The 22160-nt window shown below is 38.3% G+C and overlaps 1 pseudogene; it reads left to right on the forward strand.

Moving 5' to 3' along the window:
* Positions 1-16573: 16573 nt before the first annotated feature.
* Positions 16574-22040, forward strand: LOC127455856 (sialate O-acetylesterase-like; annotated as a pseudogene).
* The last annotated feature ends 120 nt before the right edge of the window (positions 22041-22160 follow it).

A 22160-nucleotide genomic window follows, 5' to 3' on the forward strand; every position in this document is an offset into this window, starting at 1 on the left:
GAGTTCTATCTTGATCTTTATAGTTCCACATCTTCGTCTACTGATGAAGATATTAGAAAATTTCTGAGCAAAAAAATTCTCTTGATTCTGAGATAACCTTGGAGGAGTTTGATGAGGTAATTAAGGTCTTACCTACAGGCAGTGCTCCGGGGCCAGATGGTTTTGCCGCTGAATTTTTTAGATCTTATGCTACAGAATTGGCTCCACTTTTGTTAGAAGTTTATACGGAATCATTAAAAAATGGAAAGCTTCCCCCAACCATGACACAAGCCTGGATCAGTCTGATTCTTAAAAAGGACAAAGAACCAAACGAGTTTAAATGTTACTGTCCAATTTCCCTGATCCAGCCAGATGTAAAAATGTTGTCAAAAATTTTGGCTAACCGATTAAGTAAAGTTATGACATCTCTTATACATATAGATCAGGTGGGGTTTATTCGGGGCCATGGTTCTTCTGATAACATGAGGCGTTTCATCAATATCATGTGGTCAGTAGTGAATGATCAGTCTCTGGTCTCTGCCATCTCACTTGATGCCGAAAAGGCATTTGATATGGTAGAATGGGATTTTTTTTTTAAGACTTTGGGAGTACATTTATTGGTTGGATTAAGTTACTTTATAGACACCCTGTAGCAGCGGTACAAACATATGGATTAATTTCAGATTATTTTACTTTTTCAGATTATTAGGGGCACTCATCAGGGTTGCCCTCTTTCTCCATTATTGTTCTGTCTTGCCCTGGAACCATTAGCAGCTGCGATAAGAAATTATTTTCCAGGGGTGATGGCGGGAGGTGTGGCACATAAGCTTCTGCTTTACGCAGATGATATTTTATTATTTGTCTCTGACCCTACTAGATCTATGCCTTGCCTCCACAGAATTATTAATTCCTTTTCCAAGTTCTCAGGATACAAAGTCAATTGGTCTAAATCCGAAGTTTTGGCTCCGACAGCATACTGTCCAGTAATGGCCTTCCAGCCAGGTGCCTTCCAGTGGCCCAAACAGTTATTACGTTTTTGGGTATTTTATTCCCAGCAAATTTGTCTGATTTAGTTAGAGTTAATTTGAATAAAAACCCTTTAATAAAAAGGTTTTCGAGCGATGTGGACAGGTGGGCTTCATTACATTAATCGATGATTGGGAAGGTTAATGTTATTAAAATGAACTGTATTCCAAAATTCAACTACCTGCTACAGTCACTCCCTATAGATGTCCCCCTCTCTTATTTCAAACAATTTGATAGCATAGCGAAGCCCTTCATATGGAATGGTAAATGTCTCAGACTACATTTCAACAAATTACATAGGCCGATTGACAAAGTTGGACTAGGCCTACCCAAGATTTTGTTTTATTATTGTGCGTTCGGTCTCAGGCATTTGGCTCATTGGTCGCTTCCACCTGAAAGAGCCACTCCCTGGTTTTCTATTGAACAGGAAGTTCTTGCCCCTATTTTGTCATCGCAAAGCCTTTCTATCAATCTAACCAGAGAACTTAAATCACACCCCGTTATTTCACATTTGACAAAAGTGTCCAGAGTGTTTAATTCGGATATTTATCACAATGTTGCCTCGAGCTTATGGCTGAACCCTAAACTGTGTATTACTAAGTCCCTTTTCTGCTGGACAGACTGGATTATGAGGGGGGTTAATACACTCGGTGACCTGTATGAGAGTGGAGTATTGAGATCTTTTGAAAATTTGATTCAACATTTTGGGATTCCCAGATCTCAGTTCTATAGGTATTTACAGCTGCGCTACTTGCCCTGCACTGTTTTTGGGAGTAGCACACACGCTCCTAAAGTGGCAGATACTCTGGAAGTGGTGATTACTGCCTTTGGAAAAGGTCATGAGGCATCAGTGTATTATTCCCTGTTAATTCAGAGTCTGGGTGATGGAGATTCAGCTTCTCTTAAGAGAGAATGGGAGAAAGATTTAAATTTGGTATTGGAGGAGGGAGTGTGGGCTAGGATTCTAAAAACATCAATTCTACATCTATAGATGCAAAGGTTCGTCTGATGCAATTTAAGGTTTTACATCGATTCTATTGGACCCCCTCTAGATTGTATAGACTTGGTCTCAAAGACACACCCACCTGCTAGCAATGCCAATCAGAAGATTGGGACATAACCCATGTTTTTTGGGGGGTGTAAAGATTCAAGATTTTTGGTTGGGGGTTCAGAATTTTATCTGTGAGGTGTTGGTTGCACAGGTTTCATTTTGCCCCAGGCTCTGTGTTCTAGGCGATGGGACGTTCATTGATGTAGGAGATGGGTTCATGGGTCCTGGCTGGTGTCATGATCGGAAGGCAAGTTATCCTTAGGGGATGGAAATCAGCTGGAGCTCCCTCGTTTTTGGAGAGGTGCGCGGAGTTGGGCAGGGTGGCGGTTTTTGAGGGGATGGTTTGTAGAAGGCTGGGCAACACGGGATTATTTAATAAAAAATGGGGTAGGTATTTGGATTTTGTGGAGGGCTCTCGGGGGAAGACTGTAGAGGGAGATGGGTAATATTTAATGTGTCTGTGCATTCTTATTATGTTTTATTTTTTCTCATTTCTTGTCTGTTGATTTATTGTATATTTTGTGTGTCATTATTGGTTTGATGTCAGGCCACTAGGGTGTGTGTGTTTGTGTTGGGTGGGAATGTTCAGTGAGAAGGGTTTAGGTTTATGTAATGTGATTCCGTGCTTCCTGTTATGTTTATTGGATTTGTCACTGGAATTGACACAATTGTTAATTGTAAAAAAAAAATAAAAAAGAATGCTTTCTCTCCCCAACCTCAAACCTATGCATTATAATTTAACAAGAAATCCTACCAGAAACATCCTATTAGAGAGAGAAAAGAGAATGCATTTTGCACTTATACCATCAAAGATGTAGTGGAGTAAATTCATAACTTTCACCTGGCTATTATCACCATACCATCTTCTGGAGCATAATTTTTACCACTCACAGCTTTGCATTTGCAATGTATCGTAAGAGGTACCCTGACTGTATACATGACACACTGCGCTGAAAATGGTGGCAATATGAGCTGGATACTGGCCATTAGATTGGGATCATACAGCATGTTCCCGCAGGTGTGATTTATGATGGCCTTATTGATGTTTGTTTTATTTTATTTGCCTACATGATAGAGCTGTCAGACATGGCTGTGATGAAGAGCATGCAGTGTGTTGGGTATATCTGCTGGGATTTTCCACTGTCATGTTCACAGAGCCTGTGTCTCTCAGAAACTGATCTATGGCTTATTGCCTGCTTGAGAGATGAAATCTGGGTCAGTTTGTGAAACTCTATAGAGGAGTCAATGGACCTTGTTCCATGGACGCCATATTTAATTTGACACAAATGAAAATAAGACTGTGAGAGTTAGATATACAGTCTGTTCAATAGGTGGTACTGTCTTAAAAGTGCACTCCTGATTGAAAAAAGGTTTCACCCCTAAAGAAGTGAATATTGCTTTTGAAAATTATGTTTAAAATCATATATTCTGACATGAGATGGAAAAATTCAGTCATATAATTAGCCTAATAAACTCTGTTTTATTTTATATAGAGCTGGGCTTCGCCACCAGTGCAAACATGTAGAGGTCACCTGACCAGCCGAATATTACTCACTTTTTCTCCCTGGACATTTTGTGGAAACATTTTCAAAATTAGTTGGTTGAATGATCGCAAGAATCCCTATGGGAATCCCTACAAAAAATGTACAGAATATTTCTATACATAGATTACAATTAGTCATTTTGATATTTTAATGAGTTGTAAGATGAAAGTAAGATGTTAGGCTTAATAATAGACTATAATTTTTTTAATTTAAATAGTGGTCACCATGGCTTTGATGCATAGTATATGATAGAGCTATAAATTAGACGTATTCACAATTTCTTTTGAATGTGTTAATACGTTGTTTTCTCTGTTATCGCTGTCATTTATCAGTATGATGACCTTCCTATTCTGTTTGGTCATTTTTGACCAAAATAAATATTTCTGATGTAATAAAAATGGTTTCGTTTATCTGAGCAGTACAAGACTTGGTAACTTTTTCTCCACTTGCCATCTGAACACACAAAAAAACATTTGGACTTGATTCAATAAGGTGAGACTTTACAACATGCAGTACAAAACATAGCGAAAATAATAGTTTATATTAATATTATATTTAAATATTTCATAATGTCATTTTTCTTTTCACCCTACTGTTAGGTAAGCACTGCTTACCTTGCTTATATGGACGGCATGTCCCTGACACACACACACACTTAAAAATGAACTGGTGACACTATAACACAGAGCAATTTTTTTTAACATTTCGTCTAATAAAAACTATGAATCATTCACAATGCAGAACACGCACACACATAAATGAGGGGTTGAGACTAACACAGCCAGAAGGCAAAATGCAGTACACAACACACACACTCACACCTGCAACCAGAGAACAAAGAGTATACACTAATACATTTTTTACAGTCCATTGCTGTTCATATCTTTTCCTTTCTGTTCATTTTCTTGACATTATTATGAATTTACTTTGTTATAAAATTTTGATGTTTGAAATAAATGATTGGTAACAAAATTATTATTTTATGTCTTCTCTTCGTAACACCAGGTCAGGTTTGTTATAATTTCTTTAAAAAAATTTTTTTACACCTGTACTGTGTCTGGTTAAAAATGACCACGAACAGCAAAGTGGCCCTACTTGATCAGAATAGGAGGGTTAAAGATATTGAAAGAGGGCCTGCTCGTCACAGGCACAGCAAAATATATGGACAAATATATTTCTCCACATAGTATCCATGTAAAAACATCGAAACTTTTTGATAGTGAGCTTACACGTAGTGTTAGTTAGATTAATTCCAGCAAAACTACGATCATATTACAGTAACTGCATGCATTTTAATGAACCTCTAGTGACGGTTTAATTCTAAGATAAATGATTATTTAATGTCAGTAGTAATGTTAGGAGTACCAACAATCTTACCATTATTGTGAGGTGAAAATGAGGATCCACTTTGACAGTGTCACTCAGTTGCTGTCTATAAATTCCATCATAAAGCAGCAGGAGGCACACTTGGGTGTGTTTCCAATTTTCAGGCAGAAAAAATCTAATTTGGATTATTTGTGAAAACTGGGACAGATAACAATGTTGCATCATGTCACTGCAATAATAATATGAAAATAATTAGTTTTCTGTTTCTAGTATTCTAGTTTTGATGAAACACCAGTGGACCCCCCAAGTCCAATTTCTGTTTGGCCTTATGCCCTAGAAGTCCCTTAACTATTATGGGGGACCCACCCAGCCCCCCTCAGTTTGAACACTGAATGATCGACAAGCAAGGTACGCAATAGCACGACCCGCTGAACAGACTGTATATCTATACATCAGCCACACTTTCATTAATGTAAAATTAAATATGGCATGTATCCTGACTAAGGTCCATAGTGGTGCTCTGGAATATTACCAAAAAAGTAAATAAATAAATCATTATCATAAATAAATCATTCCATAAGTATAAAGAACAAATGCTCAACAAACCAGGAAAAATTGCTGTCAGAAAAAGTATATGACCATAGCAGCAGTTTGAACAATGTTAGGTACTGTATTGCAGACACTAGACAGTAGTTGCTGTCAAATCTGTTGGTTCATTTATGATGAAACATCAACATTAAATTCAAGTAGATCTTTACAAAAATAAATGTGGCTACAAAAAAAAGTGCATTCCCAAACCGCTTTCAGGTCTCCTGGAGAAATGTTCCCACTGAAGGCAGCACCTCACACCACTTTTAGGTGTGAACTCAGGAATAAGACTGAGAACAAACTCATTACATACTGCAATATCTGACATTATCCATTTGGCTAAGTTCCATGTAAAAATCACAACATTCAAACAAGCACAAAGCTTCTTACCCCAATGTGTTTTTAAGAACATGTTCTTCTCTTCTATTATATAAAGACTTCAGCTCCTCACATACCTGTCAGCATGATGAAGCAGTTTAGTAATTATTACAAATCCTTAAAGCAATTACAGATTCATTCTTTTTTAAAGACCCAATTGAATGTGGTTGATACAAGCAAGCTTTTCTTTCATGTGTTGATGTATTTCCCATTGATCCCGCTTTTTTTAAATTGCCAATAGCCTTTTGTTTATGTCACAGCCATGAACAATGATTGCTATTTGCTATTGCTAATTGGAGTCAAGTGGTATAAGGGAGAAAGCTATTCTCATTCAGAGCATTGTATTGGACAGAAATGTGGATGTGTCCCTGAGTTCTGTTTTATTTTTGTCTGTTTTCCTGGAAGAGGAAGACTGTACATTTTAAATATGTGTATATTTGTATGTGCTAAAAGTTTCTTTAGTCAGCTTTAGGAGAAGCTTACGCTAGCTCACTGATAACTAAAGCTAAAAGACATGAACTCCAACTTTGGTTTAAAGACCAATAAGTGCAACTTCACATAACACAGTGTTCCCCAATATAGAATGAAAGTATAGACATAAATAGAGACCCATTTAAGTCAACGTCCTAACTTGTTCCCTTTCGTTATGGATTGCTCTCAGTAAAGTCTCGGTGGTTGAAAGCAAAATCTAGCCTACTCCCCTCTTTCTAGGCTGTAAGTATATCTGAACTAGTGTATTAGAGATATGGAGAGAAGCAAATCAGTTGAAGTATTGTGATGGAGCGACTCATAGATCATGGTGGCAGCAGGTGGCTACTACATCTTTTTATAATATATGTAGCTGCGATGCAGCATCTTGTTGCTCTCAGTCAAACATCACTGTCATTTGAGCGCCGCCTGCTGACCAGGACTCTAACTACAGTTAGTGCACTGTAACTGAAGCATCAACATGGATTTATCATTTTACCGCATCCAGCACGATTTTCTTCGCTCCATAACTCACTACTATGTGCTCCTGCAGTTTTAATGAAGGTCAGTACATAAAAATGACATTTTTGCCATTTAAACAATGGTTTGTTTTATTAATGTCGGCCCCATGTTTTATGTTTGAAGGTACTGAATCATTTAACATTAGCTAGGAAACATTGCCATCCAGTGGAAAGAGGAGTCTGTCCATCTACTGTGACAGACATTGGGGCTCTGAATGAATAATAAAAGGCAGGTTAAGTGACATTCAGACTTTTGAGGTTGTGGGGGTGGGGTAACATGACACATTTGGTCATAAGATAATTTAGCTAGAAACATCTCTGGGCTGTGTCACACATCTGTGTTGTATTGATTACCTCAGCAAGAGAATATAAAGTGCATCACAGCTGATGAAAATTGAAAAGTGTGTTCAAAAAATATTTAATTAGCAACGCTTGTCCTCAGAGAAAAACAAGCAGTGAATCTCGGGTTAACATCTGCAAAGCAGACAACAGTGACTAAGCGATGCATATAATTAAATTCCACCCATTTAATGAGATTTTTGCTGTGAAGGAACACTGTGTCACTGTCAGTCCAGTTCAGTGCTGGAGTCTTAGGACTTCTCTCGTAGTCAGTCCATGCTGGTTCTCACACTTTTTGGCCAAGTTTCCAGTCATTTGGGATTACTGGATAAGGATTTTTTTAATCATTTTGAATCAGAATGATTTGCTAGTTTTGATGGCTGTATATTGTACGGTCTACTACCCTTTATTTTATTAAATTATATAAACTTGATATACTATCCTTCTGGAACTATAAAAGACTACAGCTGTATTTTTTTTAAACCTACAGTCTTCATGATTTAAGGAATCTGCAGCAACACATAACAAATTCAATGTGAGGAAGATAAAAGATAAGGAAATAAAAACTGAACTCATCAGTTTGAATAGGCATAAGGCATTATAGTACTGTATATTATGTTTATTACTGCTTGTGTCAAATGATTTCCACTTTCATCCTTGAGTCTCTTCCAATCGTCTAAGGATTTTTTCTAACAAGATCAAGCACTGCTACATACAACAGCAGGAGAGCATGCACTCTGTATTCAAAGCTCAAGTTATTGTAAATGATAGCTATTTCGACAAAGATTTTCTTTACAACAGATCTTCTACACAGAACATTTTTATAATATCTAATTATAATATTTGTTGTTCAAAACAGAATATTATGTGCATTTATTCACAATGTCTCAGTGACTGTTCATTTATTTATTTTTAAATCATCTGCGCATATTGCTAAAGATAAGTCTTTTTTGGGGTAGCACTTTTTATACATGATGTAAAGCAGGCTACAGAGTTTAAAGATGAAAATTGATGCTGTGTTGTCAAAAAACATTAACTTGCAAAGACTAAGCAGGATTTATGCTTGAAATCAATTTTGAAAATCTATGGTTCCCTAGATGCTAGTCATAGTTATATCACAATTTGTTAAAGTAATGTATTTGTCTTCAATCGCCAGATCAAGAAACATCTTTCTTAAAACGTTGTGCTTAACGGTCAGTCCAAGTACACCATTCATAAAACTTTGTTGTTCTTTACGCCATCTAATAGATCAGCATGCTCATATTAAAATTCATGCCTCATGCTCTCTCTCGTGTCATGATTTATTATACTGTAGGACTCAATTAAAAAGCTAATGGCCATTACGAGGGCTGCACATTGAAAAATATTTCTCAAATCATTCTTTTTCTGACCTTCAACCTGTCCATTATCCATCAAAGAGAAACTTACACAAAGAAAAACACATCAGTCCCAAATAGCATATTACATTTACAGATGTATTTTGCGTGATTTACAGTGATATTCTCTGTATCCGTTTTAAGTCGAAGTGATAAATTTAGTTTATTCATTTTCTCTGTACATCTTTGGAAAAACAAGAGTGTTTTTCTAAGTCAAACTCATCTGGAGGAGGCAAAACATAGCAGCAATGCTATTTCCTGGATATGCTTATGTTTAGTGTTATCCATAATCATGGGATTGCTGATTACTTAAATTTTTTATTTTTTTCAAAATACAAATATTTGAAAAGATAACAAACAGGATAAAAAACTAAAGCAAATAAGAAAGGACACGTATTTTGAAATTATGTTCATATTGCAAAATATTTAAAGAGAACTCTGAGAAACCACTACATTCCATTGATGTAAAATCCAGAAATATACCACTTAAAACCCATTTCTTTGTCTCTTCACGCTGTTTTTAACTAGCTGATTGATCAAAACACTTTCTGCTTGCGCTCTCTCTCTCTCTCTCTCTCTCTCTCTCTCTCTCTCTCTCTCTCTCTCTCTCTCTCTCTCTCTCTCTCTCTCTCTCTCTCTCTCTCTCTCTCTCTCTCTCTCTCTCTCTCTCTCTCTCTCTCTGATCAGTCATATGCAATGATTTTATATTGAATACTACCCTTCAGCTGTAATGATGTTGCAAAGTTAGGCTGTCAGTTGGCCTCTGCCAGGATGCAATCAGACTGATGGGGTGCCATGTTTACTGAAATATATGCTAAGATGATGAAGTGGGTCATTGGTGTCTGCATCTATTGGGATAGCCTGATTGGTGCTATTATTAGTGTTGGACTTGCAAGCACATTGCAATATTGAAAATGCAGACTAGACATGAGCCCAACATATTCATATATTATATTACCATGGTAAATAAAAGACAACTGACACATACACACATATAATTTTTGGGTCGTCTTGATCACATGGTGAGCCTGAAACAGAGCAGTTTTAGGCATACTGTATGAAAGGGAAGGAAAATATATTGGTTGAATACAGCAAATGCTGTTTTGATCACAGCAAAAGAGACATCAAGCATGACAAAATTAGACAAAAACTCCTCTCATCATTTACTCACCCTCAATATATCAAAAGTTTGGTGTCACTTGCCTGAAATGATCTTAAAAATCTTGATCTAAAGGTGTATGCTTAAATGTTTGAAATTAGTTTTGTAGACAAAAATATAATTGTGCCAACATATTCATTTATTTAATTACAAAACCAAACTTTTATTTAAAAAAAAAAGTTTTTGAAATGGATGAATTGGACCGGATAATTTAGAAAAGCAGCCACTAAGTGCCCAGCATATAGATGGGAACTCCTTCAATACTGTTTAAAAAGCATCCCAGAGTGATACCTCAAGAAGTTGGTTGAGAAAATGCGAAGTGTACATTTCTGCAAATTCTAGGCAAAGGGTGACTACATTGAAGATGCTAAAATATAACATAGTTGTAATTTTTGGGGGATTTTTTTAGTCACAACATAATTCCCATATTTCCATTTCTATTATTCCATAGTTGTGATGACTTTACTATTATTCTAAAATGTGAAAAAAATAAAAAATAAAGAATAAGTAAGTGACCCTAAACTTTTGAACAGTAGTGTGTGTATATATATATATATATATATACACTATATTGCCAAATGTATTCGCTCACCCATCCAAATAATTGAATTCAGGTGTTCCAATCACTTCCATGGCCACAGGTGTATAAAATGAAGCACCTAGGCATGCAGACTGCTTCTACAAACATTTGTGAAAGAATGGGCCGCTCTCAGGAGCTCAGTGAATTCCAGCGTGGTACTGTGATAGGATGCCACCTGTGCAACAAGTCCAGTCGTGAAATTTCCTCGCTACTAAATATTCCACAGTCAACTGTCAGTGGTATTATAACAAAGTGGAAGCGATTGGGAATGACAGCAACTCAGCCACGAAGTGGTAGGCCACGTAAAATGACAGAGCGGGGTCAGCGGATGCTGAGGCGCATAGTGCACAGAGGTCGGCAACTTTCTGCAGAGTCAATCGCTACAGACCTCCAAAGTTCATGTGGCCTTCAGATTAGCTCAAGAACAATGCGTAGAGAGCTTCATGGAATGGGTTTCCATGGCCGAGCAGCTGCATCCAAGCCATACATCACCAAGTGCAATGCAAAATGTCGGATGCAGTGGTGTAAAGCACGCCGCCACTGGACTCTAGAGCAGTGGAGACGCATTCTCTGGAGTGTCGAATCACGCTTCTCCATCTGGCAATCTGATGGACGAGTCTGGGTTTGGCGGTTGCCAGGAGAACGGTACTTGTCTGACTGCATTGTGCCAACTGTGAAGTTTGGTAGAGGGGGGATTATGGTGTGGGGTTGTTTTTCAGGAGCTGGGCTTGGCCCCTTAGTTCCAGTGAAAGGAACTCTGAATGCTTCAGCATACCAAGAGATTTTGGACAATTCCATACTCCCAACTTTGTGTGAACAGTTTGGGGATGGCCCCTTCCTGTTCCAACATGACTGCACACCAGACATGGATGAGCGAGTTTGGTGTGGAAGAACTTGACTGGCCTGCCCAGAGTCCTGACCTCAACCCGATAGAGCACCTTTGGGATGAATTAGAGCAAAGACTGCGAGCCAGGCCTTCTCGTCCAACATCAGTGTCTGACCTCACAAATGCGCTTCTGGAAGAATGGTCAAAAATTCCCATAAACACACTCCTAAACCTTGTGGAAAGCCTTCCCAGAAGAGTTGAAGCTGTTATAGCTGCAAAGGGTGGGCCGACGTCATATTAAACCCTATGGATTAAGAATGGGATGTCACTTAAATTCATATGTGTCTAAAGGCAGATGAGCGAATACTTTTGGCAATATAGTGTATATCAGCTCTGTAGGTCCATACAATGCAAGTGAATGGTGGCCAGAGCTTTGAAGGTCCAAAAAACACAAAGGTGGCATACATTTACTATAAAACTCCACTTCCACATTTTTCTTCTTTTGTTTTTGTCTTTGTGTAGAACGCCACCTACTGGGCAGGGAGGAGAATCTATAGTAGTAAATGACTTAAAGTCACCATGAATTCAAAACTGACAATTCTTATTTACTTATTGGATGTTGCTGTTTTTATTATAAAAGATTTATTCATGCATGTATATTTTGTAATTTTATTTTTTATGGTTTGCTCTCTTAATCTTTAATCAAAAACAATAACTCGCAACAAATTCTCTTCTCTGCTGAGGTATGTACTGACTGAGGGCTGGACTATAAGTTTGACCAATAGCCAGACGAGTTTCAACCCCTTCCATCCAGCCCTCTGTCATTCACATGAAACAATTGCAGCAATTAGCAAACTACATGTCGATGAGGTATATTTTATGTTACTACCATCCCCAAACCCTCTTCCTTATCCCCAAACTACCTTGGTTGCGTGCCCGCTGGCTTGAAGTTTTACACTTCGAAGAAGGAGGAATATCGGACAATATCGTTTGTTGTGAAGATGAGTGGCTGGTGTTTATTTATATTTTTTTGTGCAGCTTGAGTTCCCTTACGACTCAGTACACTTGACATTGTGTTTGCTAAGGCATATGGGGAGTGTCCTTCCACACGACCTAGATGAAACATCTCTACAATAACGCCAATATTCTAATACTGGCTATGGTGTTTGAGCCCGCCCTTTTAGGCGCGAAGCTGTTCGCTATAATAGCAGGCACGCAAACACCATTCATCTGAATTTTCTCCCTTCAAGTCAGCGATTCATCTCTCGTCTAGAAGCCCTCTATTGCTTCAATGTGGACTACACGAGTCAGTGGGCGGGATCTTCACACCAACGAGAAGACTCTACGCTCCCCTGCAGTGTTCCAGCGAACATCACTCCGCCTCACCGCTTGACGCTTCGATGGTGTACGGGCCACTTCAGCATCCTGATTCCCCTCAGTGCTTTGGCAGGAGTTGTGTATCCTTATAAGCAATTGTATATTGTTATATTGTGTGTATATATATATATATATATATATATATATATATATATATATATATATATATATATATATATATACATATTATATACAGTTGAAGTCAGAGGTTTACATAGACTTAGGTTGAAATCAACAAATTTTTTAACCACTCCACAGATTTAATATTAGCAAACTATAGTTTTGGCAAGTCGATTAGGACATCTACTTCGTACATGACACGAGAAATTTTTCCAACAATTGTTTACAGACAGATTGTTTCACTTTTAATTGACTATATCACAATTCCAGTGGGTCAGAAGTTTACATACATTAAGTTAACTGTGCTTTTAAGCAGCTTGGAAAATTCCAGAAAATGATGTCAAGCCTTTAGACAATTAGCTTCTGATAGGAGGTGTACTGAATTGGAGGTGTACCTATGGATGTGTTTTAAGGCCTGCCTTCAAACTCAGTGCCTCTTTGCTTGACATCATGGGAAAATCAAAAGAAATCAGCCAAGACCTCAGAAAAAACTATTGGACCTGGAAGTCTGGTTCATCCTTGGGAGCAATTTTCAAATGCCTGAAGGTACCACGTTCATCTGTACAAACAATAGTACGCAAGTATAAACACCATGGGACCACGCAGCCATCAAACTGCTCAGGAAGGAGATGCATTCTGTCTCCTAGAGATGAACGTAGTTTGGTGCGAAAAGTGCAAAATGTGCAAATCAATCTCAGAACAACAGCAAAGGACCTTGTGAAGATGCTGGAGGAAACAGGCAGACAAGTATCTATATCCACAGGTAAATGAGTCCTATATCGACATAACCTGTAAGGCTGCTTAGCGAGGAAGAAGCCACTGCTCAAAAACTGCCATATAAAAGCCAGACTACAGTTTGCAAGTGCACATGGGGACAAAGGTCTTACTTTTTGGAAAAATGTCCTCTAGTCTGATAAAACAAAAATTGAACCGTTTGGCCAGAATGACCATCGTTATGTTTGGAGGAAAAAGGGTGAGGCTTGCAAGCCGAAGAACACCATCCCAACCGTGAAGCATGGAGGTGGCAGCATCATGTTGTGGGGGTGGTTTACTGCAGGAGGGACTGGTGCACTTCACAAAATATATGGCATCATGAGGAAGGAAAATTATGTGGATATATTGAAGCAACATCTTAAGGCAATAACCAGGAAGTTAAAGCTCAGCCACAAATGGGTCTTCCAAATGGACAGTTACCCCAACCAGACCTCCAAAGTTGTGGTTAAATGGCTTAAGGACAACAAAGTCAAGGTATTGGAGTGGCCATCACAAAGCCCTGACCTCAATCTGATAGAAAATTTGTGGGCAGAACTCTCGCTGCATCAGGTGAGTGGTCAGTGGATGACGCTACTGCCCCTTCCCCCAGCGAGGGTGAGGAACGTGTACATGGCACTGACAAGGAGATTCTTCGCACCATTTCAAGGGCGGTCGAAGAGCTCGATATCGAGTGGTCTCCTTCAGAGGAAACTACACAATCTCGCCTTGATGAATGGTTACTGCAGTCCAGACACCATCAAGTGACCGTGTCCCATAGATCTGCCCCGTTCTTCCCTGAAGTTCATAACAAACTGTCAAAATCCTGGCGTGCACCCTATTCAACTCGCCTGCGATTCAGCTCACCAGCGATTACATCCTCTCTGATGTGGATCACAGGGAAGAAAATGGTTATGCCCAACTATTTCATACAATCACTTCCCATTGCTGAGCAGCGCATTATATCTTGTAATGAATTACAAAGATTGCAAAAAGAATACAGCACTCGTTGCACATGCACAAGATGCTCACACTTTTTTAATAAAGAGCTTTCTCTCTTCAAAGCCTCACATTATGCGCAACCGCTTCCCAATGGTGAGCAGCACATTATATCATGTTATGAACATACCAAATTGCCCTCTGTCCCATTACGCGGGCGCATGGCAAGCTCTTACTTGCATTCTGACTGGGTGCTAAAAAACAATCGGACATGATTATACGATCCTGTGGGGATGAGGCCGTGGTCGTGTGTCTGTTTGCAGGAGAGAAGGAGCTGTGTGGTCCGTCAAACTGGTTGGCGTAATTTCTAACAGCTGTTTTTTATTACAGTGATAGCGGAGGGAGACCTCAAAAACCATTGCACAGCGTTACAGACGGCTTTTTAGATTCGTGTTCGAGGGAACTGTGTATCAATTTAAAGTCCTTCATTTCAGTCTGTCTCTGGCTCCCCGCACGTTCACGAATGAATCGATGGCCCAATCAGTCATGGTTTCTGGAGATGGTAGAAATACTGTACGGGCCTCCATGGGAAATACCGCTGAAGAAAGATCTTCTCTCTTAAACACAAGGCACGGTTTGGCATCCCCAGCCTGAGCTGCGAAGCCAACATGTGTGGCCTTTGAACGGAGTGCGCTAAACACACCAGAACAGACGCATTCAGTCATGAACACCATTTTACAAGCCAGAGCGCCATCCACGAGACGCCTCTACGTGCTAAAATGGAATGTTTTCACTGATTGGTGTCTTTCACATGGCAAAGACCCAGTAAACTGCCCCATACATTAAATTCTCATATTTCTTCAAGAGCGATTAGAGACAGGACTCACTCCGTCAACGCTCAAAGTTTATGTGGCGTCTATATCTGCATATCACGCACCTGAAGCCAGCACCACTATAGGCAAACATGATTTAATCATAAAGTTCCTTAGAGGAGCAAGACTATTAAATCCAACTTGGCCGGCTACAGTCCCAACTTGTGACCTAACTTTGGTCCTAAATGCGCTCGCAGGGCCCCCCTTCGAGCCTTTGGACTCGGTTGATTTGCACATTTTCTCCATTAAGACCACACTACTGCTGGCTCTGGCCTCAGTAAAACGGGTCGGTGACTTACATGCACTATCAGTTGACAATTCATGTCTGGATTTTGGCCCCGGTCTTCCAAAAGTCACTGTCAAACCCAGAAAAGGCTATGTGCCTAAGGTTCTAACCACGCCCTTCAGAGAGCAGGTGGTTTACCTTCAAGCCTTCTTTCCTCCTCCATTTAATTCGGATGAGGAACAATCATTGCATTTGTTATGCCCTGTGCGGGTGCTACATGCATATGTTGAGCGCACCCGCCAGTTCAGACTGTCTGATCCGCTCTTTGTGTGCTATGGAGGATGCACGAAAGGAATGTCCATCTCCAAGCAAAGACTTTCTCACTGGATCGTTGATGCGATTACCCTGGCTTAAGAGTCGCAGGGTAAGATTTGCCCAATTGGTGATAAAACACGCTCAACTAGAGGCATGGCCTCCTCATGGGCATGGACGAATGGTGTGTCTTTACATGACATGTGGCCTGTGCAGTGACTTTCTGGGCTCGCAGTGCTATGTCCGTATTCTATATCATTTGTTTTATTGTACTTTGTTGAACAATGTGTTTTTGCTGTGGTCAAATTTAACCCCAAACAGAAGCAATGTTATTTCATTGGGCAAAAGTCACATTTCTGCCAGGTCAATTCCTTTTTTCTTTTTTTTCATACTGCAGAGGCTTCAACCTCTAATAATAGCTGTCAAATAGTATTGATTTTGTCAGAGGAATATTTAAAACAATGTGAAGAGAAAATAAGAGGTTGATTTTAAAAATTAATATTGTTATTACACATACCTCACTGGGTTCTCTAGGACGCCAAACATAAATGAAATAAAGTCAATCTCAACAGAACATTTAACGTTCACTAATCAGATAATACTTGTATGAATCTCTTGACAATAAACTTCTAAGTTGCAAACCTTAATGTTACGAAAACCTTAATAATTGTAATGAATACTACATGTTTTTTATTTACTTAGTCTTTATTTAGTATAGAAGCTAAAGATTATGAGGGCTCATAGTTTCCTGCTGCTGTAGATGATGCAAACCTCGTGACACGTTGGGCACTTTCTTGTTTTGAATCATTTGGAGAGATGTTGACACCATTGAGTTTATCGCTTGTTTTGAGCGTCTTTGCCACTGTGTTATCGGCAGGTAAATCGTGATTTGTAGCCATGCAGTGAATTAAATGAACTGATTATTTTGTTCCTAGCAGTTACTTAATGCTTATAGTGGTTTTCCACACGCATATATGAAAACGAATGTTTAATGACGCTGCACGCATGATTTTTAATAGGTTCAAACGCATACATAAAATTGTAAAGCAGAAACGTGTAATTCAGATTTACTTAATGTAAACTAGACTGAACGTGAAATCTAGTCTTGCTGAATGTGCATGTGACAATGCAGTGTCTCACCCTAGTTCAAATGCTGATATACGCTGTCTGTATTTTTCCTGTGTCCTCAGCGGAGGTGTTTAGGTTGGCGTCTTATTATGGTGATCACATGGTTCTGCAGAAAGCCCCAGCTAAAGCAGTCGTGTGGGGATATGGGAAGACAGGAACCGAGGTTGTGGTGTCATTGTTTGGACCATCCAGTATCTCAGCAAATTCTGCTCCTGTTGTTAATGGTAAGTTAATTTTTTTCCAGAGTTGGAGTAAAGGTCTAGGTCTGCTTTCACATTGAATTGTTTTGTATCACATGATCATTACCAAAGAAAAAAAAAGAGCTACTGACTATTCCAAATTATGCAGGAATATTTGAATTGGCATTTTCCAGTTTTTCATTAATGTTAAAATATTGATTTGCATCAGAGAATACAGTTAGTGTAGGGGTCAATGACAAATAGTGTTGTCCGAGGTAATAAAAATTAGAAAGCTTTTAAAAATCTAGTGTAAAACACATCCAGTTTGGTTCCATAATAAAAAATTATAATAATTAAAATAAAATAAAAAAACACACACATTTAAAGCATTTTCTACAAAAAATACTTCCCTTGCACCTTGAATACATGTGTACACAACTTAATCATTAATAAAAATAATTTAAAAAAAAAAACTTTCAAACACATTTTTCAAGCTTTTTTTTTTTTTTTTTTTTTTTTTGTACAAATATCATGAATTTTTGAGTCAAGAATATCAAGAAGTTTTCTCAGGGTTACACCACATGACGAACAAAATGTGACTTCATAAAAATTTCAAAATGTTGCTTGTGTTATAATGCATTATACTCTTAGGTATAACTATGAATAGGTAAGTATTATAATGTATTATAATTGTGGTTACAATTATTTATGAGATGTTATAGCATATCATAAGATGTATTATGAGAAATTTCTAATGCATTATAATGTTTTTACAATGCATTATAAATATGGGCTTCATAGAAAGCGTTACCCATTGTTTTTTTTTTTTATTGTTTTTTATTTTTTATTTAATAGATCTTTTAGTTCGCCTAAAATTATGACGAAATGTTCAGTACATTATGATTTGCTCCTGTTCGCATATATTCCCTGAAATTCTTGACATAGGAGAACTCAGCTAGTCGAAGAGCATTGATGATTGGTTAAGACTAAATGTGGATGTGGATGTTCTTTTTTTATTTTTATTAACAAACTCATTTTAAAATGATGCCATGAGTAGTAAATGCAGGCTTTATTCACCTAGGGTACCAGGAGAAAAATATTTGGCTTCTCCCATTGTATAAATTAGGCTTTATGGTTCATTAGAGGTGTTTTTTTGTTTGTTTTTTTTTAATTGTCTCACAGGTATATGGCATACAACTCTCAGCCCGGTGGAGGCTGGTGGTCCCTACAACCTGACTGCATCTCAGAGCACAACTGATAGTTCCATCTTGCTCACAGATGTACTCTCTGGAGACATCTGGTTATGTGGTGGACAGAGCAACATGGCATTCACTGTTGGTCAAGTAAGTGAACTTTGCTGTGTTTATTCCTCTAGTTTTCAGATATTAAGATGCAGTAGTCACAAATTTTGTTGCCTGTTGTTCAGTAGGTGTATAATGCAAAAGAGGAGCTTGCCATGGCTTCTAAGTTCCCTGATGTGAGGATCTTCCAGGCTGCCATGGAACAAAGCAGTGTGGAGCTAAATGATCTGGTAGGAGTGGAAGTTCCTTGGTCCGACCAACAGCAGGTATACATTATGGTGCAATCCTGAACACAAACTAATGGGACATCTCTGATAGTAGTCATACTGTATTTCTGCATTATCTTAAGGTTGATGTCCAACCATGTTTTTGTGCCCTAGATGAAAAGTGAAGCTTGTTGCCAAAATGCAACATCTAATACTCTACATATTCCTGTAGAGAGATAAGCCATCTGTTCCCTTTTTTGTTTTGTGTTAATCATTGAAGAATTGCTTGGTGGAAAGCAGTTTAGCCATTTCTCTGCTGTGTGTTGGCTCTTTGGTCGCTACCTCTATAAGACGCTGCAGTATCCAATAGGGTTGGTAGAATCGTGTTGGGGAGGTACACCAGTGGAAGCCTGGTCATCCCCAAGGGCACTTCACAAGTGTGGATTGAAGAGCTCAGTTAGCAGGTACAATACCAGCTGGGGCTGAACGATTAATCAAAATAAAATTGAAATCGCAATATGACCCAGTGTGATTATTTAACCACGAGGGTTGCGATTTAATTAAATAGATAAATAGTCTGAACGTGCTGTCTGCTGTGCTGTGTTTATGTTCACAGCTGTTTTGTCTTTAGTGTTTAGTGCTTTCTTAAGTACATGAAAACGGGGTCATTACACGTTGTTTAAGTAGTTTCAGAGCAGTTCTGTGCTGCTCGATACCCCGGATTCTATTTATCTGATGCCCTGAGTGACAGATGTGCTCTGAGTTCGGTTTTGGTGTACAAATGTGCCCTGAGTGCATTATAATTAAAGGAATAGTTCACCCAAAAATGATAATTATCTTATCATTAACTCATCTTGATGTCATCTCAAACTCGTATAACTTTCTTTCTTCAGCCAAACACAAAGATATTTTAATGAAGATATGATGTCTGTTTGTCCATACAATTCAAGTGAATGGTGACCACATTTTCAAGCTCCAAAAAGGACATAAAGGTAGCATAAAGGTAATTCTCCAGTGGTTTAATCCTTGTCTTTTGAAGTAAGCCAATCGGTTTTGGGAGCGAACATACCAAAATGTAACTACTTTTTCACTGTACATCTTGCCATTGCAGTCTCTTGGCACGATCATGATTTCAAGCTCAATTACACTTCCTAGCACTTGACACATGCACAGAGTGCTAGATGGCGCTAGGAAGTGTAATCAAACTTTAAATCGTGATCACCAAGGAAACTGCCAATGTCAAGATTTACTGTGATAAAGGAGTTATATTTTGGTCTTTTCTCACCCAAACTAGATTGGACCACTTTAGAAGACATAAATTAAACCACTGGAGTCTTATGGATTACATTTATGGTGCCTTAATGACCTTTTTGGAACTTGAAAATTTGGTTACCATTCACTTGCATTGTATGGATAAAAAACACCTCATAAAAAAACAACACCAAGGCTGTAAACTCAACTACAAACAACAGAAACTTAACTTCCTTCAGTTTTCAGCCAAAATAAAGGCTTGAGGGTTTAACTGGACTGCATAGCAATGACACCAGATAGTTAAGAAGTTATTAAAGAAATAAATTACTATTAAATAATTATTATTATTATTATTATTATTATAAATTAATAATATATTTCTATAATAATTTCTTTACTTATCATTATTATTATTATAATAATATAATCAAGTTGACTGGGTTTTTTAAAAATAATGATGAAAAGAGTGAGCTGACCCTTTCACAAATTAGACCAAAACAAATGTACACAGCAGACAGATGCAATGTGATTGATGTATTTTTCCCCTCTGTGTTTCACTGTTTTATTTATTTATTTAGACTGGTCCTTTTAAGAGGAGTCTTTCTAGAACCGTTTTTCCAGTCGGCAGTAGAGCATGGGCAAAACATGGTTTCATTTTTGTTAAAAGTAATCACTTACACTTCTTTATGTTTATCATATCTGATCACAATCACATTTTTTTGGTCCAAATTGTTCAGCCCTAATATCAGCACATATACATGAATAACAAAAGATGCAGTTGTCACTGTCAGTATATACGTGAATGTTGTTGTAAATTTATATTAGTTGATTCGAAGTACCTCTCATTTAACATGCTTCATTTCTGTACAAAAATGTACTTCAGTGTTCAGCAGCCAATGCAAAGCAACTTTTGGGAGAACATTTTTGCAGAATGGGACGGTTTAGTGCTGTGGAATTCTATGATCCATCCATTACTCAACATAACCATAACAGCAGTCATATGGTACCAAGGTAATACTTCTCAGGTTCTGGAATTATATTAGTGTCTAACTACATTTCTGTGCAAAGACATGCAATTCTGCTTTTTTATCCCAGGTGAGGCTAATGCTGACCACAATAGGGATAAATACAACTGCTCTTTCCCTGCCATGATTGATGACTGGAGGATAACTCTCCATGAAGGCTCAGATGACCAAACAGCACCAGACTTCCCATTTGGATTTGTGCAAGTACACTTGAATAGCCAGTAATGGAATAAAAGTTCCTAAAATTATTTTTGACAATAGACCTGTGGGTCCTCATTACTTAAAAAAGCAAAAGGAAATACATTTGTGTGCTTGTACATGTCCATTTTAAACATTTCATCTCTTGTAGCTAAGTACATGGCACAATGACAACTTGCAAGATGGCTTTAGAGAAATACGCTGGCATCAGACAGCAGACTATGGCTTTGCCCCTAATAAATGCATGAAGAACACATTTATGGCTGTTGCTATTGACTTGCCTGATGATAAATCGCCATGGGGCAATTGAGAAAGAGTAGAAACTGTTAGTTAAACTTGTATTCTAGGGGAAAATGTGTAATTGAAAAATTGGATAGTGCTCGACTCTAAGAGCTGACTTGCCTTTTTTGGTTTTCAATAGTATCCACCCACGTTATAAACAGGATGTGGCATACAGACTTGTGCTAGGAGCAAGAGCTGTCACCTATGGGGAGAAGAATGTGTCCTTTAAAGGACTTTTCCCTACTCGGGTCCTGCTTAATCAGTCTTTCAGTAGCATCGTGTTTAATCAGGATATTTCTGCCACCCTTGATGATGATTTTTTTGAGGTAAGAAACTTATTCAAGTCCATATATCCAGTACCTATTCTGGTGAAAATTGTAATTTAACATTATACAGATTCAATCGAGCTGGTTTTAAGACTAGAGTGTTACAAATTACCCTAACTAGCTGATGGTCTATGTATTTTTTCGTAGGTCTGCTGCTCTGCGAATAAGATGTGTGGCTCAGATAACCAATGGTTGCCTGTTCCCATTATAAAACAAGGCTCTGATTATGTCCTTTTAAGTACACCTCCATGTCCCACTGAACAAATTGCTGCTGTGCGTTATCTCTCGAAAGACTGGCCCTGTAAATTTAAAGCCTGCCCCATCTACAGTTCTGATGGAGTCTTACCGGCACCACCCTTTATCCTAAACCGCTGGTCATCAAACTAGTGACCAGCATTACCCTTTTTACATATCCATGTTTGGAATGCAGATGTAAATGACTGCAGGGTAAATTCTATAGCGGTGAATGAGACCACAAAAAAAATGTTTTGCTTATGTGTTTGCTCT

Source organism: Myxocyprinus asiaticus, chromosome 18 (genome assembly GCF_019703515.2).
Source record: "Myxocyprinus asiaticus isolate MX2 ecotype Aquarium Trade chromosome 18, UBuf_Myxa_2, whole genome shotgun sequence".
In the NCBI taxonomy this organism is placed as follows: Eukaryota; Metazoa; Chordata; class Actinopteri; order Cypriniformes; family Catostomidae; genus Myxocyprinus; species Myxocyprinus asiaticus.